The 26,947-nt window shown below is 37.7% G+C and overlaps 2 protein-coding genes across 12 annotated transcripts in view; both read right to left on the bottom strand.

Annotated features, from left to right (window-relative positions):
- The window catches only part of HEATR4 (HEAT repeat containing 4), a 231,879-nt gene that overhangs the window by 31,311 nt on the left and 173,621 nt on the right, over window positions 1–26,947 (bottom strand). The gene's annotated exons all lie outside the window — the stretch shown is intronic.
- Window positions 1–26,947, bottom strand: part of NUMB (NUMB endocytic adaptor protein) — a 181,897-nt gene that overhangs the window by 89,799 nt on the left and 65,151 nt on the right. For 8 of the 11 annotated variants that reach the window (XM_082451647.1, XM_082451656.1, XM_082451654.1 and 5 more), the window contains exon 3: window positions 13,203–13,287. The exons of the other annotated variants lie outside the window; for them this stretch is intronic. The gene's annotated coding sequence lies outside the window, so the exon portion shown is untranslated. The remainder of the gene's footprint in view (window positions 1–13,202; window positions 13,288–26,947) is intronic. 11 annotated transcript variants of the gene reach the window in all.

Raw genomic sequence — 26,947 nt, 5'->3', positions numbered from 1 at the left:
GTGTAATATTCCATTGTATATATGTGCCACATCTTCTTTAACCATTCATCTGTTGATGGACACTGAGGTTGCTTCCATGTCCTGGCTATTGTAAAAAGAGCTGCAGTGAACATTGTGGTACATGACTCTTTCTGAATTATGGGTTTCTCAGGGTATATGCCCAGTAGTGGGATTGCTGGGTCGTATGGTAGTTCTATTTTTAGTTTTTTAAGGAACCTCCATACTGTTCTCCATAGTGGCTGTATCAATTTACATTCCCACCAACAGTGCAAGAGGGTTCCCTTTTCTCCACACCCTCTCTAGCATTTATTGTTTGTAGATTTTTTGATGATGGCCATTCTGACCGGTGTGAGATGATATCACATTGTAGTTTTGATTTGCATTTCTCTAATGATGAATGATGTTGAGCATTCTTTCATGTGTTTGTTGGCAATCTGTATATCTTCTTTGGAGAAATGTCTATTTAGGTCTTCTGTCCATTTTTGGATTGGGTTGTTTGTTTTTTTGATATTGAGCTGCATGAGCTGCTTGTAAATCTTGGAGATTAATCCTTTGTCAGTTGCTTCATTTGCAAATATTTTCTCCCATTCTGAGGGTTGTCTTTTGGTCTTGTTTATGGTTTCCTTTGCTGTGCAAAAGCTTTTAAGTTTCATTAGGTCCCATTTGTTTATTTTTGTTTTTATTTCCATTCTCTAGGAGGTGGGTCAAAAAGGATCTTGCTGTGATTTATGTCATAGAGTGTTCTGCCTATGTTTTCCTCTAAGAGTTTGATAGTGTCTGGCCTTACATTTAGGTCTTTAATCCATTTTGAGTTTATTTTTGTGTATGGTGTTAGGGAGTGTTCTAATTTCATTCTTTTACATGTAGCTGTCCAGTTTTCCCAGCACCACTTATTGAAGAGGCTGTCTTTTCTCCACTGTATATTCTTGCCTCCTTTATCAAAGATAAGGTGACCATATGTGTGTGGGTTTATCTCTGGGCTTTCTATCCTGTTCCATTGATATAGATTTCTGTTTTTGTGCCAGTACCATACTGTCTTGACTACTGTAGCTTTGTAGTATAGTCTGAAGTCAGGGAGCCTCTATCCTCCAGCTCCGTTTTTCTTTCTCAAGATTGCTTTGGTTATTCGGGGTCTTTTGTGTTTCCATACAAATTGTGAAATTTTTTGTTCTAGTTCTGTGGAAAATGCCATTGGTAATTTGATAGGGATTGCACTGAATCTGTAGATTGCTTTGGGCAGTATAGTCATTTTCACAATGTTCATTCTTCCAATCCAAAAACATGGTATATCTCGCTATCTATTTGTATCATCTTTAATTTCTTTCATCAGTGTCTTATAATTTTCTGCATACAGGTCTTTTGTCTCCTTAGGTAGGTTTATTGCTAGGTATTTTATTCTTTTTGTTGCAATGGTAAATGGGAGTGTTTTCTTAATTTCACTTTCAGATTTTTCATCATCAGTGTATAGGAATGCAAGAGGTTTCTGTACATTAGTTTTGTATCCTGCAACTTTACCAAATTCATTGATTAGCTCTAGTAGTTTTCTGGTAGCATCTTTAGGATTCTCTATGTATAGTATCATGTCATCTGCAAACAGTGACAGCTTTACTTCTTCTTTTCCAATTTGGATTCGTTTTATTTCTTTTTCTTCTCTGATTGCAGTGGCTAAAACTTCCAAAACTATGTTGAATAATAGTGGTGAGAGTGGGCAACCTTGTCTTGTTCCTGATCTTAGTGGAAATGCTTTCAGTTTTTCACCATTAAGGACGATGTTGGCTGTGGGTTTGTCATATATGGCCTTTATTATGTTGAGGTAAGTTCCCTCTATGCCTACTTTCTGGAGGGTGTTTATCGTAAATGCGTGTTGAATTTTGTCGAAAGCTTTCTCTGCATCTATTGAGATGATCATATGGTTTTTCTCCTTCAATTTGTTAATATGGTGTATCACATTGATTGATTTGCATATACTGAAGAATCCTTGCATTCCTGGGATAAACCCCACTTGCTCATGGTGTATGGTACTTTTAATGTGCTGTTGGATTCTGTTTGCTAGTATTTTGTTGAGGAATTTTGCATCTATGTTCATCAGTGATATTGGCCTGTAGTTTTCTCTCTTTGTGACATCTTTGTCTGGTTTTGGTATCAGGGTGATGGTGGCCTTGTAGAATGAGTTTGGGAGTATTCCTCCCTCTGCTATATTTTGGAAGAGTTTGAGAAGGATAGGTGTTAGCTCTTCTCTAAATGTTTTATAGAATTCACCTGTGAAGCCATTCTCCTGCGCTTTTGTTTGTTGGAAGATTTATAATCACAGTTTCAATTTCAGTGCTTGTGATTGGTCTGTTCATATTTTCTATTTCTTCCTGTTTCAGTCTCGGAAGGTTGTGCATTTCTAAGAATTTGTCCATTTCTTCCAGGTTGTCCATTTTATTGGCATAAAGTTGCTTGCAGTAATCTCTCATGATCCTTTGTATTTCTGCAGTGTCCATTGTAACTTCTTCTTCATTTCTAACTTTATTGATTTGAGTCCTTTCCCTGTTTTTCATGATGAGTCTGGCTAATGGTTTATCAATTTTGTTTATCTTCTCAAAGAACCAGCTTTTAGTTTTATTGATCTTTGCTATCGTTTCCTTCATTTCTTTTTCATTTATTTCTGATCTGATCTTTATGATTTCTTTCCTTCTGCTAACTTTGGGGTTTTTTTGTTCTTCTTTCTCTGATTGCTTTAGGTGTAAGGTTAGGTTGTTCATTTGAGATGTTTCTTGTTTCTTAAGGTAGGATTGTATTGCTATAAACTTCCCTCTTAGAACTGCTTTTGCTGCATCCCATAGGTTTTGGGTAGTCGTGTTTTCATTGTCATTTGTTTCTAGGTATTTTTTTGATTTCCTCTTTGATTTCTTCAGTGATCTCTTGGTTATTAAGTAATGTATTGTTTAGCCTCCATGTGTTTGTATTTTTACAGATTTTTTCCTGTAATTGATATCCAGTCTCATAGTGTTGTGGTCGGAAAAGATACTTGATACGATTTCAATTTTCTTAAATTTACCAAGGCTTGATTTGTGACCCAAGATATGATCTATCCTGGAGAATGTTCCATGAGCACTTGAGAAGAAAGTGTATTCTGTTGTTTTTGGATGGAATGTCCTATAAATATCAATTAAGTCCATCTTGTTTAATGTATCATTTAAAGCTTGTGTTTCCTTATTTATTTTCATTTTGGATGATCTGTCCATTGGTGAAAGTGGGGTGTTAAAGTCCCCTACTATGATTGTGTTACTGTCGATTTCCCCTTTTATGGCTGTTAGCATTTGCCTTATGTATTGAGGTGCTCCTATCTTGGGAGAATAAATATTTACAATTGTTATATCTTCTTCTTGGATTGATCCCTTGATCATTATGTAGTGTTCTTCTTTGTCTCTTGTAACAGTCTTTGTTTTAAAGTCTATTTTGTCTGATATAAGAATTGCTACTCCAGCTTTCTTTTGATTTCCATTTGCATGGAATATCTTTTTCCATCCCCTCACTTTCAGTCTGTATGTGTCCCTAGGTCTGAGGTGGGTCTCTTGTAGGCAGCATAAATACAGGTCTTGCTTTTGTATCCATTCAGCCAGTCTATGTCTTTTGGTTGGACCATTTAATCCATTTACATTTAACATAATTATCGATATGTATGTTCCTATTACCATTTTCTTAATTGTTTTGGGTTTGTTATTGTAGGTCTTTTCCTTCTCTTGTGTTTCCTGCCTAGAGAAGTTCCTTTAGCATTTGTTGTAAAGCTCGTTTGGTGGTGCTGAATTCTCTTAGCTTTTGCTTGTCTGTAAAGGTTTTAATTTATCCGTCAAATCTGAATGAGATCCTTGCTGGGTAGAGTAATCTTGGTTGTAGGTTTTTCTCCTTCATCACTTTAAATATGTCCTGCCACTCCCTTCTGGCTTGCAGAGTTTCTGCTGAAAGATCAGCTGTTAACCTTATGGGGATTCCCTTGTGTGTTACTTGTTGGTTTTCCCTTGCTGCTTTTAATATTTTTTCATTGTATTTAATTTTTGATAGTTTGATTAATATGGGTCTTGGCGTGTTTCTCGTTGGATTTATCCTGTATGGGACTCTTTGTGTTTCCTGGACTTGATTAACTATTTCCTTTCCCATATTAGGGAAGTTTTTGACTATAATCTCTTCAAATATTTTCTCAGTCCCTTTCTTTTTCTCTTCTTCTTCTGGGACCCCTATAATTCGAATGTTGGTGCGTTTAATGTGGTCCCAGAGGTCTCTGAGACTGTCCTCAATTCTTTTCATTCTTTTTTCTTTATTCTGCTCTGCAGTAGTTATTTCCACTATTTTATCTTCCAGGTCACTTATCCATTCTTCTGCCTCAGTTACTCTGCTATCAATCCCTTCTAGAGAATTTTTAATTTCATTTATTGTGTTCTTCATGATTGTTTGTTTGCTCTTTAGTTCTTCTAGGTCCTTGTTAAACGTTTCTTGTATTTTCTCCATTCTATTTCCAAGATTTTGGATCATCTTTACTATCATTTTTCTGAATTCTTTTTTAGGTAGACTGTCTATTTCCTCTTCATTTGTTAGGTCTGGTGGGTTTTTGCCTTGCTCCTTCATCTGCTGTTTCTCTGTCTTCTCATTTTGCTTATCTTGCTGTGTTTGGGGTCTCCTTTTCGCAGGCTGCAGGTTTGTAGTTCCCGTTGTTTTTGGTGTCTGTCCCCAGTGGCTAAGGTTGGTTCAGTGGGTTGCGTAGGCTTCCTGGTGGAGGGGACTAGTGCCTGTGTTCTGGTGGATGAGGCTAGATCTTGTCTTTCTGGTGGGCAGGTCCACGTCTGGTGGTGTGTTTTGGTGTGTCTGTTGACTTATTATGATTTTAGGCAGCCCCTCTGCTAATGGGTGGGGTTGTGTTCCTGTCTTGCTAGTTGTTTGGCATAGGGTGTCCAGCACTGTAGCTTGCTGGTCGTTGAGTGGAGCTGGGTCTTGGCGTTGAGATGGAGATCTCTGGGAGATTTTCGCCGTTTGATATTACATGGAGCTGGGAGGTCTCTGGTGGACCAGTGTCCTGAACTTGGCTCTCCCACCTCAGAGGCACAGCCCTGATGCCTGGCTGGAGCACCAAGAGCCTGTCATCCACATGGTTCAGAATAAAAGGGAGGAAAAAAAGAAAGAAAGAAGAAGATAAAATAAAATAAAATAAAATAGTTATTAAAATAAAAAATAATTATTAAAAAAATTTTTTTAAGTAATAAAAAAAGAAAGAAGAGAGCAACCAAACCAAAAAACAAATCCACCAATGATAACAAGTGCTAAAAACTATACTAAAAAAAAAAAAACAGACAGACAGAACCCTAGGACAAATGGTAAAAGCAAAGCTATACAGACAAAATCACACACAGAAGTATACACATACACACTCACAAAAAGAGAAAAAGGGAAAAATATATATATATCATTGCTCCCAAAGTCCACCTCCTCAATTTGGGATGATTCGTTGTCTATTCAGGTATTCCACAGATGCAGGGTACATCAAGTTGTGGAGATTTAATCCACTGCTCCTGAGGCTGCTGCGAGAAATTTCCCTTTCTCTTCTTTGTTCACACAGCTCCTGGGGTTCAGCTTTGGATTTGGACCCGCCTCTGCGTGTAGGTCGCCTGAGGGCGTCTGTTCTTCACTTAGACAGGACAGGGTTAAAGAAGCAGCTGATTAGGGGGCTCTGGCTCACTCGGGCCAGGAGGAGGGAGGGGTACGGAGTGCGGGGTGAGCCTGCGGTGGCAGAGCCCAGCGTGACGTTGCACCAGCCTGAGGTGCGCCGTGTGTTCTCCTGGGGAAGTTGTCCCTGTATCACGGGACCCTGGCAGTGGTGGGCTGCACAGGCTCCCGGGAGGGGAGGTGTGGATAGTGACCTGTGCTTGCACACAGGTTTCTTGGTGGCTGCAGCAGCAGCCTTAGCGTCTCATGCCCGTCTCTGGGGTCTGCGCCGATAGCCGCGGCTCATGCCCATCTCTGGAGCTCCTTTAAGCGGCGCTCTTAATTCCCTCTCCTCGCACACCAGGAAACAAAGAGGCAAGAAGAAGTCTCTTGCCTCTTCGGCAGCTCCAGACTTTTTCCCGGACTCCCTCCCAGCTAGCTGTGGCGCACTAGCCCCTTCAGGCTGTGTTCACGTAGCCAACCCCAGTCCTCTCCCTGGGGTCTGACCTCCGAAGCCCGAGCCTCAGCTCCCAGCCCCCTCCTGCCCCGGCAGGTGAGCAGACAAGCCTCTCGGGCTGATGAGTGCTGGTGGGCACCGATCCTCTGTGCAGGAATCTCTCCACTTTGTCCTCTGCACCCCTGTTGCTGCGCTCTCCTCCGTGGCTCTGAAGCTGCCCCCTTCCGCCACCCGCAGTCTCCGCCCGCGAAGGGGCTTCCTAATGTGTGGAAACCTTTCCTCCTTCACAGCTCTCTCCCACTGGTGCAGGTCCCGTCCTTATTCTTTTGTTTCTGTTTTTTCTTTTTTCTTTTGCCCTACCCAGGTACATGGGGAGTTTCTTGCCTTTTGGGAGGTCTGAGGTCTTCTGCCAGCGTTCAGTAGGTGTTCTGTAGGAGTTGTTCCACATGTAGATGTATTTCTGATGTATTTGTGGGGAGGAAAGTGATCTCCATGTCTTACTCTTCTGCCGTCATGAAGCTCCTTCCTCCCCTGTAATTCTTTACTGTTACTACTCTTTTCATTTCCTTCACAGTGCTTTATATTTTTTAATTACTGGGGTTTTTTTGTTTGTTTGTTTGTTTTGTTTTTCTGGGCCATGCCACACGGCATGCGGGATCTTAGTTCCCTGACGAGGGACCGAACCTGTGCCCCCTGCAGTAGAAGTGCAGAGTCCTAACCACTGGACGACCAGGGAATTCCCTTTACTTACTTTTTTTGTTTCATTGGTTAAACTCTTTCTTGAACATCATCAGATGACTAAACATCCATCTAATAAATTCTCTAACTTGCTTAATGTAGGAAACACTGGACTCTGTTCTTTATATTCAAAACAATCTTAACTAATGTAGGTATTAATCTCCTCTCACCAAGAAGCTAAAAAACTGGTCACTAATATAAATGTGTCACAGTCTGTGCTATGATTCATTATACCTACACACTTCCTTTAATTGTTAATTAAATACAACCCTGTGTCTAACAAAGTATTGTGCTAAGTGCTGAAAGAAGAGGAGTCAGGATGAGAAAATAAGGATTATTTCCTCCATTAAGATCTTGAATGATATAAGCATAGGATGGGAGAGACAAAAAATGGGGCATTTCAAGTAGAGGATGGGGTAGGATAAAGAGTCATGGTATGTATGTAAAAATGTATATTTCATCAAAGCTAAGATACCGTCAGTTGCAAGATATATCATTATTTTATGTTCCAAAAGAGAAAAAAATGCTGCCAAAATTAACTGTTAATTAATAATTGTTCATTAATTGTGAAATATCATCAATAGTAAGATGTATCTCAATATGAGAGATACATCCCAGTTCAAATATGTTCAAGTGTAAAGAAAAAGGAAGAGGAGAAGGGAGAAGAGCAGGAAAAGAATGGGGAGGAGGAGAAGAAAGAAAAAGAAAATGACTATTCTATGATTAACACAAAATCCATCTTTTTGAGACTTCCTCAAAACATCTCAACGATATGGAATATTAGTTATTTACTAAAGTTTGCTATCAGGAAGGGGACAAAAAGCCACTGAAAGGAATGGTCACAGAGCAACTCTTCCTTTCTTAGTGTTTCCATTTGCCTTGTATATCTTCACCTATCCCTTTTATTTTTCTATATCACCTGTGTGTCTCTTGTATACAGCATAGTTGAGTCCTGCTTTGTAATACAAATTGAAAATCCTGTTTCTTTTTAAAGGTGAGTTAAATATAACAAAAAGATAAATTTTTTTTTAAAGATTTTTTTTGATGTGGACCATTTTTTAAAAGCCTTTATTGAATTTGTTACAACATTGCTTCTGTTTTATGTTTTGGTTTTTTGGCCACGAGGCATGTGGGATCCCAGCTCCCCGACCAGGGATCGAACCCGCTTCCCCTGCATTGGAAGGTGAAGTCTTAACCACTGGACCGCCAGGGAAGTCCCAGGATAAATCTTTTAAAATCCACGTACTTCAAAATTCCAATTGACTTGTGGGTCCTAGGTCATGGCTTAAGGAGGCAAGCATAACTGAAAATCACAACAGCAAATTAAAAATCTTAAAAATGTGTAGTTAATAATAATGAAAATACTCCATTTCAAACCTCATGAGCCACTTATAAATGTATAGCTCTAAATGCTTATGTTAGGAAATAAGGCCAATAACTGGTGAGCTAAACATCTATCTGAAGGAATCAGAAAAAGAATAAAGAAAACCCAAGGAAATTAGAATAAAAAACCACCTCCAGTAACATATTAGGCTAGATTATTCACCCAATTCTCTCACTGAAAACAACTAAAAGTGATGGATAAAATTTTATTTCAAAAAATATTAAAAGCATTGAGGAGCTCAAAAGATGGTAAAGGGAATAACCAGACCAAAATCTATAAGAAAGAGACAAGTGGCTTAATAAAACTGTCTTTGTCCTATAGACATCTGCCTAATTCACAATGTTGAGCTTCAGATTTGATGATCTCCTGGCAAAGAACAGAAGTCAAAGTTCAAGACCCACCCAACATGGAAAATCCAACAGAAGACCCTTTCTTCATAAAGCTGGGACACACACACACACACCCCACCAAAAGTTTTGTCCTCAGGAAACAAGTGAACCAGAAGTAAACCTAGTCCACCCATTGCCACATGGGATCCCCAAAGGACTACAAGGAAACTTGTCTTCCTGTGGCAAAAGAGAACAAGGATTCCTAAGAGACTGTGAAGACAAGCAAGCCCACACACATAATTGCAACCCAAATTCACTTCCTTTGGGTGGTCCAGAATCTCAAAGGATGAATCTAGTCACCAAACTGTAGTACCTGAGGCATCTGGAAAAAAAAAAACAGAGGTAAATCCTCTTGAAGCAATGTATTTCCTTCTTAGGCCTCAAAGAACACCCACAAATATTTTTTCCAAGGAAAATAAGCAGTTCACAGTCAAAATCTCACATAGGATAAATAAAAGAAATTGAACCTAGGCACAACATATGAAACTTCAGAAAACCAAAACCCACAGAACTCAAAAGCAGTCAGAGGTAAAAAAGATTTACTTAAATGAAGAACTATTTGGCAGCTGATTTATCAATAGCAACAATGGACACCAGAAGACAGTGGAATTATTTCTTCCAATGACTGCGAAAATAACTACCACCCCATGATTTTATACCTAAAGAAACATCTATCAAGAATGAGGGTGATAAAGACTTTCAGACAAAATAACTGAGTTTACTATAGAAAATCTCATTAAAGAGAATTCTAAAGAAAAACTTTTCTGAAAGACAGTATGCAGATGGAAAAATCTGAAATCTTTAGAAGAATCAAGAGCACACCAAGCTGGAACTGACATCAAATTTCAGAGACTCATTTTCACTGTTTTCTGCCATGTAGACTGAAGAGTAGAAAAGCCAGTTGATAGCAAGACAGAAAGAAACAGACTCAAAGGAAAGAGAAAGAAGTAAGGTCCTAGTACCATTGTAAGCCCTGGTTCCAGCTGTTCTTAATCCCTAATGAAAGTCTGTCCTTGGAAACTGGGAGACACCCCACTGTTCTTATGTTAGATTCTGCATTTCCCTTAAAAATGAAGAAAGGAGAAAGGTCAGAAATTAATGAAATTGGAAACATACAATAGAGAAAATCAAAGTCAAGCACTGTTTTTCTGATGAGGCTAAGAAAATACATAAAATCTCTAGCAAGACTGGTGAAGGAAAAAAAGGAAGGCACAAAAAATATGAGGAATAAAAAAGACAGATAAATACTTATACAACAGAAATTTAAAAGATAACAAAAAGAATGCTTTAAACAACTTTATGCCAAATACTTTAAAAACGCAGACAAAATGGATGGATTCCTAAAAAAAAGAGAAAAACCTTCTAAAACCTGGCTTAACTAGAAACAGAAATCCTAGATAAAACCATTTAGAAAACCAAATACATATCTCCGCCCCAAAATACTAAGCTCACACCTCTCCCCCCAAAACAATAAGCCCAGAGAGTCAAACAGAAATTCAACCAAACTTTCAAAAAATAGATCATTCCAGTCTTTTCTTTTTTTCTTTTATTTATTTTATTTTTGGCTGTGTTGGGTCTTCATTGTTGTGGGCAGGCTTTTCTCTAGTTGTGGGGAGCGGGGACTACCCTTTGTTGCGGTGCGCGGGCTTCTCATTGCAGTGGCTTCTCGTTGTGGAGCATGGGCTCTAGGCGCGCAGGCTTCAGTAGTTGTGGCTTGTGGGCTCTAGAGCACAGGCTCAGTAGTTGTGGTACACAGGCTTAGTTGCTCCACGGCATGTGGGATCTTCCCGGACCAGGGCTCAAACCTGTGTCCCCTGCGTTGGCAGGCGGATTCTTAACCACTACGCCACCAGGGAAGCCCTATCATTCGAGTCTTATACAAATCCTTCTGGGAAGTGGGGATGGGGGGGTTAGTTCCCACCTCATTCTTTAAGGTTGGCATAATCTAGATACCAAATCAAATAAGGACAATACTGTAAGAAATAAAAATTATGGACCAATTTCATCTGTGAACATACATACAACAATTCTAAATGAAATATTAAAAATTCAACTATACTTTTTTTTTTTTGGCCACTCTATATGGCATGTGGGATCTTAGTTCCCTGACCAGGGACCGAACCTGCGCCCCCTGCAGTGGAAGTGTGAAGTCTCAACCTTTGGACCACCAGGGAAGTCCCTCAACTACATATTTTTTTAAAAGACCATCATGATTAAGTTGGGTTCATCCCAGCAATGCAAGGGTGATTCAACATTAGAAACTTGATAAATGTCATTCATCATATTAACAGAATGAGGACAACCACATGACCATCTCACAAATGTAGGAAAAGCATCTGATAAAATTCAATACTCATTCTTCACACACATACAAAATCTTAGCCAAATGGCAACAGAAATGCCTTTAACCTACAGAGTATCTATCAAAAATCTATAGCAAAGATTTTTCTTAATGGTAAAACATAAGGAGCACTTCCTTTTAAAAACTAAGTGCAATATAAGAATGCCCACTGTTGGGACTTCCCTGGTGGTCCAGTGGCAAAGAATCTGCCTTACAATGCAGGGGACACTGGTTTGATACCTGGTTAGAGAACTAAGATCCCACATGCCACGTGGCAACTAAGCCCACACGCCGCAACTAGAGCCCGTGTGCTGCCAACTACAGAGCCCATGCGCTCTGGAACCCGTGCACCACAACTGCAGAGGTCACGTGCCCTGGAGCCTGTGCACCACAACTAGAGAAGAGAAAACTCGCACGCCACAACTAGAGAGAAGCCCGCACACCACAACAAAGAGCCTGTATGCTGCAACTAAGACCTGACACAGCCAAAAATAAATTAAATAAATAATAAAAAATCAATCTTTAAAAAAAATTCAAAAAAAAAACAGAAACAAAAAACGAATGCCCACTGTTAACACTTGTATTGAATACTGTAGTCAAAGTCCTAACTAGCATAGTAAGGCAAGAAAAAGAAACAGTGTAAGCATTGGAAAGGAAGACACAATTACAATCATCATTCTTTAGTAACTAGATACTAAACAAAGATCTCTATACCAAAAAAAGCTTATATCAGCAAACAGAAAATGGAAAAAAAGAGGAAAAACATACTATTTACAATAGTAACAACAAATAAAGTATCTAATAATTAAATTTAAGAGAAGATTTGAGAGACCTTTATGGAGAAAAAGAAACTTTACTGAAAGATATTTTTAAATATCTAAATAGCTAGAAAAATATACTATGTTCAAGGAAGGGAAGGCTCAATATCATAAAATAAAGGGAATAAAGTAAATGCATGTGTAGATTAAAGCTTCTGGAATCTTGGGCTCATATACAAGCAAGTCCCATTTTTAATAACAGCTTTTGAATTTTTATGTAACTTGACTCAAATTACTCACTTTGATGGATATTTTTGCAATTGGTATAAACTTATTAGGCACTAATTATATATACTTTTTAACTAATTGTAGCAAGAGTTGATATCACACTTCAGAATTCTGACAGATGCAAGGAACAAGTATGAGTGAGGAGCATATGATCGGTACATGGCTGAGTTCTAGTTGAATGTGCTGTGGTCCCACTGATTCAAAGGTCATTCAGTGTGCACAATCACCACAATGTAAGTTCTAATAACCACTCCTGCAAGTGATGAAATGTTGCCAACATTTTACATAACACGTAAAGTTTTCATTCTTGATAATTATCTGTGAACATTGCCAAAACACCATCTCCTTAAAAGTCACCTAAAAATGTAAACATTTATTTTGAATACAAATTCCTCTTACAAGAGGAAAACAGACAAAACACATTCATCATACAATGATCATATTGAGCTCAAAGAGTACCTCTAGTGGATCTACTACGTGTGGTGCTTACACATACAATACCCTTTGTACATGTGAGACCGATAAGCAGTTGCCCAGTCTGCTTTTATAATAGATCTGAACTTGATCAAATGAATGATTTTCTTTAGGTCTAACTTATTCAATTTTAATTTTGGTTTACATAGATTTCATGAGCTGCTTAAGCTTTGCTTTATCCAAATTTCCTAATAGAGTATTAAAAATAATGATCATCTGTTTTACTGGTTGCTAGGAGATGATAATACTAATAGTTAACAATTATTGAATGCTTAGTGTGTGGCAGACACTGTTGTAAGTGCTTTGTATACAGTAAATCATTTAATCTTCACAATAACCCTTATCAGGTGGATAATATTACTATCACCATTTTACAGATAGGAAAACTGAGGTACAGAAAAGTTAAGTAACTTTCCCAACGTCACACAAGTAAGTGGAGACGCTTAGTGATTCATACCCAGGTAGCTGTCTCCAGAGCCCAGACCCTCAATCACTATATTATATTTCTTTTCACAATATTTAAAAGATACACAAAATTACTATGGATGAAAAAACTCACCATTAAAAAAATTATCAATATGAGTTAAACGACAGTTAAGCAATATTAATATCAATACAACTTATCATAGGTTGATACTTCACAGCTATTTCAAAGTTTCATGGCCATGATTAAGAGTTTTGAAGTTGGACAGACCTGGCTCTGAATCTTGACTGTGCCCTTTACAAGCTGTGTGACTTTGGACAAGTTTCGTAACTTCACCAAGCCTCAGTTTCCTCATCTGTAAAATGAGAATAATAAACATCTCACAAAATTGTTGTTGGTAACATAATTATTGCTACATTACATTGATATGTAAATCCAAACAAAACAACAGATACACAAAATTAAAAAAGGAGGTTCACAATTTCCCCCAGAAATCAGGGCTTCATTGTAAATAATGAAGATGACCACTCTAAGTCTCCACAGCAACTATAAGACTCACATACAAACAGAATACCCTCTAATTCATAATAAATAATTCCCCTGGATAAAAGTCAAATGCCTAGAGGTAAATTACTGAATCTTTGAAATATAAAATACCATATATACATAGAGAAAGAGACAAATAGATAAGACGCTGTTTGTTGACGACTCCCACGAATCCCATTCCACGCATACACTTTCTAAGACTAGTAGTATTCAAGGGGCCCAAAACAGGAAGAGCGGTGTCAAGAAGGAGTGATTCCTGGCACTGGTAGGAAGAAATTTTTTTAAGAGAAAAACAGAAAGAAATAGACATGTCATCAAAGTAGGGTACAACTATCGTTACCACCAAAGAGTGATTGTGTCCCTTTACACCAGGCATTTTACACTAGTCAAAACAAGTGAAACTGTCACTACTGCTGTCTTTAGAATCTCAATAAAATAATTTTACAATGAATAATGAGATTTCTATCAATACCTGCATTTACCAATAATACGTCCATCTGTGATAAGGTTAGGCGTTTCTTTGACGGGGGTGATTTTAGCAATACAATACAATGACCATTTTAAAAAAGGAAAAATAGGAATTATATTATACAAAAATCCTATAGGATAATTTTGTTAAACAGCTCATCAATACTATCATCAAGGTGAGTTTTTATGAAGGTTACTAGTCTTAAAATATGAATTATATTAATTATTAAAATGACATATTACATAAAAATAATTATTAAAGTGACTGTGTGTTCATTGTAGCTCAAAGAGTTAATAAGGAAAGAACTTCCATCCCCCAAAATATCCCCTTTTAACAAATAATTGCAAAAATGGCTTTCAAATTTTCTTAATAAATTTGTAAAATTATCTGTCTAGAACAAAGGCCATCTAATTTTTACAAAGCACCTTTTTAAAGAAAACTTATTAGCTATATAGGAAATGTTCAGGAAATCCTTAAACTACCTATTTTATAAAAGTTTAAGGAAATGAACATAGGACATGAGGTGCTCGAGGTTATACGCCAGGACGGAAATCCAAACAAAAAAAATCAGGTCCTTTGACTCTGTATCTTAACAATTTGGAGTTTTTCTACCTGATCAGCATTTCCTTCACTACTCTACTTTCTCTAAATGATGAGAATAATTTTTTTGTCCTTTTCATGAGTTCTACAAATCACGGATAAGGTCAAGTTGGTTCAATCACAACTCAAATATTTTAATGTAGGAATTTTTAGGTAAATTTTTTACCTAAATTTTTTATGTAACTTAGAGAAAATTTGCAAATATCACTAATTATTTACATTTTACCCCATTTGCTTTGTCAGTCTCTTTCCTCCTCACACATTTTTTTCTGAACCACGTGAGAGTGAGCTGCAGACACTATAGCATTTCGGCCCTCAATATTTTCATGTAGTTTCCTAGGAACACAGACTTTCACTTAGATAACTACAGTATAGCTAACCAAATCAGTATTGTGTCAATGTTAAAATTTCTACTATATAATTACAGCCCATATTCAAATGTCATTAACTGCCTTAAAAATGTCCTATAAAGCCATTAAATGTCCTTTAAATGTCCATTTAAAAATGTCCTCTGATATCCCCAGTCCAGAATTCAATTCAGGATCATGTACTGCATTTAGTGGTAATGTCTCTTTAGAATCCTACCATCTGGAACAGTTCCTTAGTCTATGTCTTTTAAGTCTGATATTTTTAAAGAACACAGACCATTTATTTTGTAGAATGTTCCTCAATTGAGGTTTGTCTGATGGTCTCTCATGTTTAAATTCAGGCTATGCATTTTTTGTAGGAATGTCACAAAGTCATGGTGGGTGCTTCTCACTGCATCGTATCAAAAGCTGCAAGAGGCTAGTGGGTTCTATTACCAGTGATGCTAACTTTGATCATTTGGCTAAGGAGTATCTGCCAAGTTTCTCCCCTGTGAAGTTACTGTTTTTCTCTTTGTAATAAGTAAATATTTTGTTAGGAACTGTCTTGAGACTACGTAAATATATTCCTCATCAAACTTTTACCCCATAGTTTTGGTACCTGCAGAAGATTCTTGTGCGAAAGTACTATTTTAATTGTTCCAAAATGGTCATTTTCTAATTCTAACAGTTCTACGCCTATTAGCCATTTTAATGAATAACTTTCACTTCTCCCCAACTTAGTAATTTATTCATTCACTTACTTATATTTGTACGGTTCTTATTTTTTCAGTGGGTTATAATCTATAACTATCATTATTCATTTGGCCAGTGGATGCTTCTCCAAACTGGTTCCTGTTCCTTTTGACTGTCCCCACCATTCTTTGACTATCTCCTTACTTTCTGAAACAATAATATGCTCCAGCCTCCTCTTGTACTTTCCCTGATCCAGTTCCTCCTGGGATCAGCCATTTCTCCAAGGAGCTGTGGTTTCCTTTAAGTGGAGAATGGTTTCGAAACCAGCATATGGGAGTTAGGTGTATTCACTGTAACTGCTTCTAGGCCTCTTAGCAAACAAAGCTGGAATATACACAACTACACACATCTACGCATATGCATACACATATATATGTATACATACAAATATACACATATGTCTCTAAGAGAAAGATACGTAAGTGTATACATGCATACATGTATGTTTCTCTGTCTTTATATAAATAAATGTTAAAAACCATGAGTTCATAACCTCCAATTAAATCCAGCGTCACAGGGTTCATTGGAGTCTTTTCTTCCTTATATCTAAAACTCCCTTCTCCAACAATGAAAAACCTGGCTCCCATTTTCCTCAATACACTCATTCATTTGTTGAGTCCTAAAATAGATAGAAAATAGTTTCAAAATTACCAATTTACACCATTACAAAAAACAGCCTACAAATTAGGGTTTGTTATTTGTTTACAGCTCTTTTTATCTTGAATTTCAAAGTATAGGATGCTCAAAAGTTATTTGGCTTACTTTCTCCCTTCAGTGTGTTTATGTTATTAATTTGAAATACAGGTTTATTAATTTGTGTGTTTATGCTATTAATTTGTTAATATTATGTTATTTAAATTATGTTATTAATTTGAAACACAGGTTTATTTGTTTCTGTTTATATTTTAGGGTTTTATCCCAACTTTATTGATTTTCTATGCTGATTTTTTGTTTTGTTTCATTTAGTATCTAAAACATTAGCATGACAATGTTCTCTGATATTCTGCACTGATATCACATGCAATGCTACCAGGGGTTCTCTCTCAACCAGTGATTGTAATACAACTTCACAGTTTAGTAAGTATATTTCCCACAAGAAATGAGCCTTTCCGTAGCCAATCACATGTATCTACCACCATCCCACTGAGGCCCAGCTGTTTTCTGGGAATTACTGTTTCTAGATATAGAAAGAAGGATAAAATGAAATGGGAAAACCCTACTCCAGCAACAGATATTACTTGTAAAATAGTTTTCAAACTATGCTACTTAGAGAGATGCCACAGGGTAGAAGAGGGCAGGACCCAGTGGGTAGAACTCCAGGTCCCTGCCCTGACTTGAATTCAAGTTGCTATTGCTTTTACTGATATAATATATTGAGCTGCAGTCTGAGATTTTGTTCATCCAATTCATTCAGCAAACATTCACTGAGTGTCTATGTTGTCCCAGGCACTGTTGTAGGTGCTTCAGTGAAAAAAAGCCTTCATGGGACTTACAATTCTAGTTGTGGGAGAGATAAACTATAAACCTAAGTAAACTGTATAGTTAGTTAAAAGATGAAAGTTATAGAAAAAATTCAACAAGATAGTTTGCAATTTTATATAGCATGTCCAGTTTAGGTCTCACTGAAAAAAGAAAGCTTCCTTTTATATGAATAATTTTTTTAAGTTTGAAAGTCATTAGGAGAGAAGACGAGCAATCCAATTTTTCAGTTGGTGCTAACCTTATGTCTACAGGCCCAGGGACAGACCATGAGAAAAAAGTCATAAAACATTTTCCTTCCTTCTTTCACTGAATCTTAGCCAAAATCTAGAAATATTTAGGTTGGTTTTTCTCAATCCAGATCCTCTACTTTGTAAGTAATTACATATCTTTCCTAGATTCTGGCAAAGGGCTTTCCATCAATCTCAAACTCAAAATATTAAATTTCTTTTTTTCTTCAAACGATTTTAGTGGGAAATTGATAGAGGCAATATCAGGGCTGTTAACCACTCTTTTAGACCTTTAATCCTAACCAAATCACACTATCACTCCCCTACGTTTACAATCAACAAAAGACTAAGCTAGCTAATCTTTCTCAGTTGTGCTAGATCATACCACTCAAATCCTAAACAACTGAGTTTGTTTGAACCTAAGTGCAGAACTTTATAATAACCACAGGTACCAGTTAATCAGCCCTTACCATGTCCCAGGTATTGTTTTAAATGGCTTATGTATATTACTTCTTTTATACTTCAAAACAACCCTACGTGATAAGTACCATTAGTACATCCCTTTCATAGATGAAGAAATTAAGAAATGAAGAGGTTAAACAACCTGCTCAAGGTTACAAAGCTTCTAAGTGATAGAGCTGGAATTAAAAAACAGGCAGGCAGTTAGTTTGTGCCATTAACTGCACATATTAAGCTGATTCTCAAAAAATCTTTACATAATGTGTTCTAAATTCTATCTTGCTAGATTTAACCAATTCAGCCTATGGAGGGAAAAAAAATCTGACTTCAATGCTGTCATCCCATATATATACTATTTTTCAAAGCTTCAACTGAATACTTGATCACCATGCCATGAAAGGGTCCAATGAAACTATTAATAAAAATGTGACCAGGAATAGTAGCAAATCAAATCCAACAATGTATAATAAGAATTATACACCACAAACAAGTGGGATTATTCTCAGGTATGCACGGCTGATTCAACATTTGAAAATCATTTAATGCAATCCATCACATTAACAGGTTGAAAAGAAAAGTCACATGATCATATCAAGAGATAAAGAAAAGGCATTTGACAAAATGCAACACTCATTCATGATAAAAATTCTCAGCAAGCTAGGAGTAGAGAGGAATTTCCTCAACTTAATAAAGAACATCTACAAAAACCTACAGCTGACATTTTACTTAATCATGAGAAACTAGAAGGCTTCCTGAAAAGATCAAGAACAAGGCAAAGGGACTTCCCTGGTGGTCCAGCAGTTAAGACTCCGTGCTCTCAATTCAGGGGGCCCGGGTTCTATCCCTGGTCAGGCAACTAGATCCTGCATGCCACAACTAAAAGATCCTGCATGCCACCACTAAAAGATTCCACATGCCACAACTAAAAATCCGCATGCCGCAACTAAAGATTCAGCATGCTGCAACTGAAGATCCCATGTGCCCGCATGCTGCAACTGAAGACCCAGGGCAGCCAAATAAATAAATATTAAAAAAAAAAAAAAGGAACAAGGCAAAGATGTCTCCTCTTACCACTCCTTTGTAACATCATATAACTCTTAGTTAACATCATTAACTAGGAAATGCTAGTTAATGGAATAAGACAAGAGAAGGAGATAAAAGGTATACAGAATAGGAAGGACAAAATAAAACTGTCTTTGTTCGCAGATGATATGATCATCTATATAGAAAATCCAAAAGAGTCCGGCCAAAAAACTCCTGGAACTAATAAGCAATTAACTATAGCAAGGTTGCAGGATACAAGGTTAATATACAAAAGTCAATCACTTTCTTATATCAGCAATGAACAAGTGAAATTTGAAATTAAAAATAATACATTTACATTAGCACCTAAAAAATTAAATACTTAGGTATAATTTATGGCAAATCTAACAAAATACATACAAGATCTTGAAAACTACAAAATTCTGATGAGCAAAGTCAAAGATAAACTAAATAAATGGAGAGATAATCCATGTTCATGGATAGGAAGACTCAATATTGTTGAGGTATCAATTCTTCCCTACTTGATCTATAGATTCAATACAGTTCCAATCAAAATCCTAGCAAGTTGTTTTGCAGACATCAACAAACTCATTCTAAAATTTAAAGCCCCAAATGGACCCACATAAACATTGTTAACTGATCTTTGACAAAAGAGCAAAGGCACTATAATGGAGAAAAGATAGTCTTCTTAATAAATGATATTGGAACAACTGGACAGCTACATGCAAAAAAATTAATTTAGACACACACTTTACACCCTTCACAAAAATTAATTCAAAATGCATCGGAAACCTAGATGTAAACTGCTAAACTATAAAACTTGTAGAAGATAACACAGAAAAAAAAAAATCTAGATACTCTTGGGTATGATAATCATTCTTAAAATAAACCAAAGACATGATCTGTGAAAGAAATAACTGATGAGCTAGACTTCATTAAAATTAAAAACTTCTGCTCTGTATAAGACACTGTCAAGAGAAGAGAATACAATCCACAGAATGGGAAAAAATATTTCCAAAAGACACATCTGACAAGGGACTGTTATCCAAAATATACAAAGAGGGACTTCCCTGGTGGTCCAGTGGGTAAGACTCCACACTCCCAATGCAGGGGGCCTGGGTTCAATCTCTGGTTGGGGAACTAGATCCCACATGCATGTCGCAACTAAGAGCTTGCATGCCGCAACTAAGAAGACTGCATGCTGCAACTAAGAGCCCAGATGCCCCAACTAAAGATCCTGCATGCTGCAACAAAGATCCAGCGTGCTGCAAATAAGACCCTTCACAGCCAAAATAAATAAATAAATATTTTAAAATATATATACAAAGAACTCTTAAAACTAACAATTCAATTTAAAAAATGGGCAAAAGACTTGAACAGATATCTCAACAAAGAAGATATACAGGACTTCCCTGGTGGCGCAGTGGTTAAGAATCCACCTGCCAATGCAGGGGACACGGGTTTGAGCCCTGGTCTGGGAAAATCCCACATGCCGCGGAGCAACTAAGCCCGTGAACAACTACTGAGCCTGCGCTCTAGAGCCCGCGAGCCACAACTACTGAGCCCGCGCACCACAACTACTGAAGCCCTCATGCCTAGAGCCCATGCTTGGCAACAAGAGAAGCCACTGCAATGAGAAGTCCACGCACCACAACAAAGAGTAGCCCCCGCTCACTGCAACCAGAGAAAGCCCGCGCACAGCAACGAATATCCAACACGGCCAAAAAATAAATAAATAAATAAATAAATTTCTAAACAAAAAGGAAGATATACAGATGGCAAATAAGCTCATGAAAAGATGTTCAAAATCATATGCCATTGGGGAACTGCAAATTAAAATGACAATGAAATACCACTACACACCTATTGGAATGACTAAAATCCAGAACACTGACAACACCAAATTCTGGCAAGGATGCGGAACAACAGTTATTTTCATTCATTGTTACTGGGAATGCAAAATGGTACAGCCACTTTGGAAGAGTTTGGCAGCTTCTTACAAAACTAAACGTACTGTTACCTTACAATCCAGCAATCCCCTCCTCCCAGGTATTTACCCAAAGGAGCTGAAAACTCCACACAAAAACCTGCACATGGTTGTTTATAAAAGCTTACTTCATAACTGCCAAAACTTGGAAACAACCAAGATGTCCTTTAACAGATGAATGGATAAATAGTAAACTGTGATACATCTAAAGAATGGAATAATATTCAGCACTAAAAAGAAATGAGTTATCAAGCCATGAAAAGACATGGGGAAACCTTAAGTGCATATTACTAAGTGAAAGAAGCCAATCTAAACATACTGTATGATTCCAACTCTATGACATTCTGGAAAAGGCAAAAATATGGAGACACTAAAAAGACTGCCAGTGGTTGCCAGGGACTAGAGGGTTTTGAGGGATAAAGAGGCAGAACACAGAAAATGTCAGGACAATGAAACTATTCTATATGATACTCTAATGTTCAATATGCTATATATTTGCCAAAACCCATAGAATGTACAAAACCAAGAGTGAACCCTAATGTAAACTACAGACTTGAGGTAATAATGATATGCAATTTAGGTTCATTGATTGTAACAAAGGCACCACTCCAGTGCCAAAAGTTACTAGTCGGGGAGGTTGTGTATATGTGGGGGCAGAGGGAATATATGAACTCCCTGTACTTTCTGCTCAATTTTGCTGTGAATCTAAAACTGCTCTTAAAAATAAAGTCTGTTAAAAAAAAGAAAAAAGAAAAAAAGACCAGACCCAATGAGGATACTTACAACAGGCCAAAAAGACTTCTCTCCAGGATCAAGTAGGCATGGAACCATATATGTTTGCCCTTTGTGTATAGCATTTTACCCAGTTATCAGCTCACCTACCTGAACTATCAAGAAACCCACATTTTGGGTGGAGGTAGAGAAAGGGATGAAAGGGATGAAGAAGTACATACCTCCAGTTAGAAAATATACAAGCTGCAGCGATATAACATACAGCATAAGGAATATGGTCAATAATATTATAGGACTTCCCAGGTGGCACAGTGGTTAAGAATCTGTCTGCCAATGCAGAGGACAAGGGTTCAATCCCTGGTCCAGGAAGATCCCACATGCCGCAGAGCAACTAAGCCCGTGTGCCACAACTACTGAGCCTGCACTCTAGAGCCCACAAGCCACAACCACCGACCCCATGTGCCACAACTACTGAAGCCTGCATGCCTAGAGCCCATGCTCCGCAACAAGAGAACCCACAATGAGAAGCCCTCGCACTGCAACCAAGAGTAGCCCCCGCTCGCCTCAACTACAGAAAGCCTGCACGTAGCAACGAAGACCCAACACAGCCAAAAATAAATAAATTAATCAATTAAATACATTTTAAAAATATATTACAATAACTTTGTATAGGGACTAGACTTATCGTGGTGATCATTTCATAACGTATGCAAGTATCAAATCACTATGTAGTATACCTGAAGCTAATGTAATACTGTTTGTCAGCTATATTTCAATTAAAAAAGAAACCCATGTTTCTAAATCTTAATCCAAAAACATGTCTCAAAAGAGTAACAGTTCCTCTTCCTATATTAGACAAAAACATCTAAGTGCTGCTTCTTAATTCTAGAATTATTTTTTAACGCAGTTTGTAAAAAACATTGTAATTTGAACCAGAAAACATATCATATGAATTGGGGACCAATTATAGGACAGATACTCTTCTAGACTGTGGAAATAAGGCAGAGAATGAACCAAAGTCCCTATCCTCCTGGTGGTGTATTCTATTTGGGGAGACTGTGAAAATAATAAAGAAACAAATATATAATATGTTATGTTATGAAGAAAAATCAAACATGGTGAGAGGAAAGAAAGTGTTGGGGTTGGAGGGTAGCTAGAAAGGACTCTCTTTTAAATAAAGTGGTAAAGGAAGGCTTTGCTCATTAGGTTATACTTGAGCAGACAATTCTGAAGGTATTGAGTAGCGAGAGGGTAAGCCCAAGTAGAGAGGTGGGAGAGAACATTCCAGGTCAAAGGAACAAATGCACCAGTCCTGAGGCAGAACTATGTTCCCTGTGCTAGAGAAGAGCAAGGAGATGATGTGGCTGCAGCTCCCACAGTGAAGGGAAGGTAGAAACTGAAGTCAGAAAGGAAGCCAAGTGCTTCAAAGGGTTTCACAGGATATTTGGTCTATTTATCAGAAATACAATAAATCTTGGTCTTCTATTCTTAATAAGACAAGCCACTGGAAGGTTCTGAGCAGAGGAATAATGAGATTCATATGTTTAAAGGATCATTTTGGTTACTGTAGGTAAACAGATCATAAAGCTGGAACTAGTTAGGAGGCTATTAAACTAATCCAGGTGAGGCGTGATAGTGGCTTGGACCAGAGTGATAGCAGTGGAGATAAGACAGGTCAGAGAGATAGGTGGTCCACTTTCTATCTGTGCCCTCAGCTCAAGAAGAGATCACACCTGGAGCAGCAGTTGCATGAGAAATCATCAAATGAATAAATTTACAATAATCCACAGTCATTTTCCAGGACATGTATCTTAAGATATATCTTAAGAATGGAGCTGACAGGATTTTGCTGATGAATTGAATGTACAGAGTGACAGAAAGTGAAGAATGAAAAATGACCTTAAGGTTGCTGGGCTGAGCAATCGCAAGAATGGAGTTGCCATTTACTGTGATGCAGAAGACAGAAGGTGGAGTAGGCTGAAGGGGGTAAATCAGAAGTTTGGTTGTTAAGCCTGACAAAATGTAGAAGTTTACAAATGAGATAGTTATATATTGTAACTATTGGTATATGTCATGTCCTATAGAGCTTAGATACCTTGAGAGCAGAGTTCACGGTTTATAGTTGTACAATAGTAAAAAGGCCTACCATTCACTGAACACATTTATCAATTAGAGCTCATTTAATCCTTCTATTATTGCTTCTATTATTAGTATATAACACATGGGAAAATTCTGGTTCAGAGATATTAAATAATTCTATTCATCCTTCAGAGCTCTGGTCAAATATCACTTCCTCAAAGTAGCTATCCTTGACCACCCCCATCATCTGAACTAAATCTCTATAATAAGCTCATAATACCCTGTACGTCTCCTCTACTGCGTGTTCTTGGTATCTCTCCTCCCTACAAGAATATAAGCTGCATGAAGGCAGGATACCCATACGTCAAGTTCACTACAACGATTAATATATGCTTTAAATCGTTTATAATATTGCTTTATTATTTTTTTAAATAAATTTATTTATTTATTTATTCACTCATTCATTTTTGGCTGCGTTGGGTCTTCGTTGCTGCACACGGGCTTTCTCTAGTTGCGGCAAGCGGGGCTACCCTTCATTGCGGTGCGCAGGCTTCTCATTGTGGTGGTTTCTCTTGTTGCAGAGCATGGGGTCTAGAGCACTGTCTTAGTAGTTGTGACACACAGGCTTAGTTGCTCTGCGGCCTGTGGGATCTTCCCAGCCCAGGGCTCGAACCCATGTCCCCTGCACTGGCAGGTGGATTCTTAACCACTGTGCCACCAGGGAAGCCCTGCTTTATTATTATAAATTATTAATATTATTTAATAAATGACTTAATAAGTAGAGACATCCATTACAAATTATTATAGAGTAGATCAGACCAATTCTCTTGGCAAGATAAACTATAAAAACAAAAAAAACTAAAGAAGGCAGCCGGGATGTAAGAAGTCAAAATACCAGGGGCTTCCCTGGTGGCACAGTGGCTAAGAATCCACCTGCCAGTGCAGGGGACACGGGTTCGAGCCCTGGCCCAGGAAGATCCCACATGCCGCCGAGCAACTAAGCCCGTGCACCACAACTACCGAGCCTGAGCTCTAGAGCTCGTGTGCTACAACTACTGAGCCCGTGTGCCACAACTACTGAAGCCCACACACCTAGAGCCCATGCTCCGCAACAAGAGAAGCCACCGCAATGAGAAGCCCGCGCACCGCAACGAAGAGTAGCCCCTGCTCGCTGCAACCAGAGAAAGCCTGTGCACAGCAACAAAGCCCCAACGCAGCCAAAAAATGAAAAAAACAAAATACCAGTGAAAAAGGAAATGCATAGTTAAGCCTAACATTCTCCACTACTTTTTCCTCTTGAGGCAACTAACTGCAGACTAGAGCTTTTAGCAGTCTTACAGGCCTGCAGAGACAGAAATCAGAGTTCAGGGCTTATCAAGACAAGCAGGATTTGAGGGGCTAAGATTTCAAGGAGAAGGCAACCATAGAAAAGTGAATCTGGACATCCTGTACTGTTTTTGCCCTCAGGCTATTTACTGAATTCTAACCTGTGAGGGGCCAAGAGGCCAAAAACCAAGCAAAGTGCCTATTTTAAAGCAAAATGGTAAGTAGAATTTTTGGTAGTCTCACAATGCCAGGAAAAGAAAAATTACAGTTCAGGGCCTGCCAAGATGGAGAGGCCCTGGCAAACACCACAGGATTCTATTTGATACCTCTGAAGGACAGCGCTCTTGGACTAAGGGGAAACTGGATTTAAACCGGCCCTTAGGAGGCTTAAAACAAAGCCTCAAGTCATCTCCAGCCTGTATTGAATCAGGGTCATCTGCTCCTGCTTCTAACTACCACCAGAAGAAAATTAGATCCTCCCTAGAGAACAATATCACCATCAAGAGCCTCTATAATTTCTCATACATAATGTTTGACATTCATTTTTTAAATTACCAGGAATCCTAGGAGACAAGACCAGATGACTGAAAGCCAAGAGAAAAAGCAGACAATAGAAAAAGACCAAAAGGGGATCCAGATATTATAATTATTAGACACACACTTTAAAATAACTGTGATTAATATGTTCAGGAAAATAGATGACAAGATAAGAGTTTCACCAAAGAAGTGGAATCTACAAAAACAAATGAAAAATAATTAAATTAAAATTCTAGAACTAAGAAATACATAATAAAAAAATAATAATAAAACAGATCCTTGTAACAGCAGATTGGACACTAAATGAAATAGAAAATAGATCAACAGAAAATATCCAGATGAAGAACAGGGAAAAAAAAAAAAAGAGGGAAAATACAGAAAGAAGGAAGGAAGGGAGGGAGAAAGGAAGGAAAAGAGAAGGGAAGGGAAGGGAGGGAAGAACGGAGGAAGGGAGGGAGGGAGGAAGGGAGGGAGAGAAGGAGGAAGGAAGGAAGGAAGGAAGGAAGGAAGGAAGGAAGGAAGGAAGGAAGGAAGGAAGGAAGAAAATACTGAACAGCACATGAGAGATATATGGGATGCAGAGAAAGATCTAGCACACATCTAAAACCCCAGAAGAAAGTGAGTGCAAGAGTGGGGCAGAAGCAATATCAGAAGAAATATTCCAAACCTGACAAAAGACATCAAGCTACAGATTCAAGAGTATCTATGGAACTCAAGCACCTTAAATACAAAGAAAACTGCCTAAAAGGCCTTACTGAAAACATGAAAACCAAAGACATTACCTCTCTAACAAAAACAATGGAGTCAGAAGGTAATGGGATGATATACTTAAAATGCTGAAAGAAAATAACTACCAACCTGGAATTCTATGCCCAATGAAAATATCCTTTAAAAGTGAAAACAAAATAAAAAGTGCTTTCAGACAAAAAGAGAATATTCACTACCAGTAAACTCACAGTAAAAGAAAAAAATTATCTAGTGAAGTCAGTCAGACAAAGACAAATATTATATGTTATCACTTATATGTGGAATCTAAAAAATAATACAAATCAATCTATATACAAAACAGAAACAGACGCACAGACATAGAAAACAAACTTATGGTTACCACAGGGGAAAGAGGGGGATAAATTAGGAGTATGGAATTAACAGATACAAATTACTATACATAAAATAGATAAGTAACTATAGTACAAGGAACTATATTCAGTATCTTGTAATAACCTATAATGGAAAAGAATCTGAAAAAATATATATACATATAACTGAATCACTCTGCTGTATACCTGAAACTAACACAATATTGTAAATCAACTATACTTCATTTAAAAATTTAAAAAGAAATTATCTATGAAGAAAGAAATACTCTCAGATGAAAGCATGATAAAACAGGAAAGACTCAAGAACACTAGAAAGAGAAAACATGA

This window comes from Balaenoptera physalus (genome assembly GCF_965194825.1).
Source record: "Balaenoptera physalus genome assembly, chromosome: 2".
NCBI lineage: Eukaryota > Metazoa > Chordata > Mammalia > Artiodactyla > Balaenopteridae > Balaenoptera > Balaenoptera physalus.
Note: the sequence above shows the minus strand (reverse complement) of the source record. Positions and strands in the feature narration are given on the sequence as shown.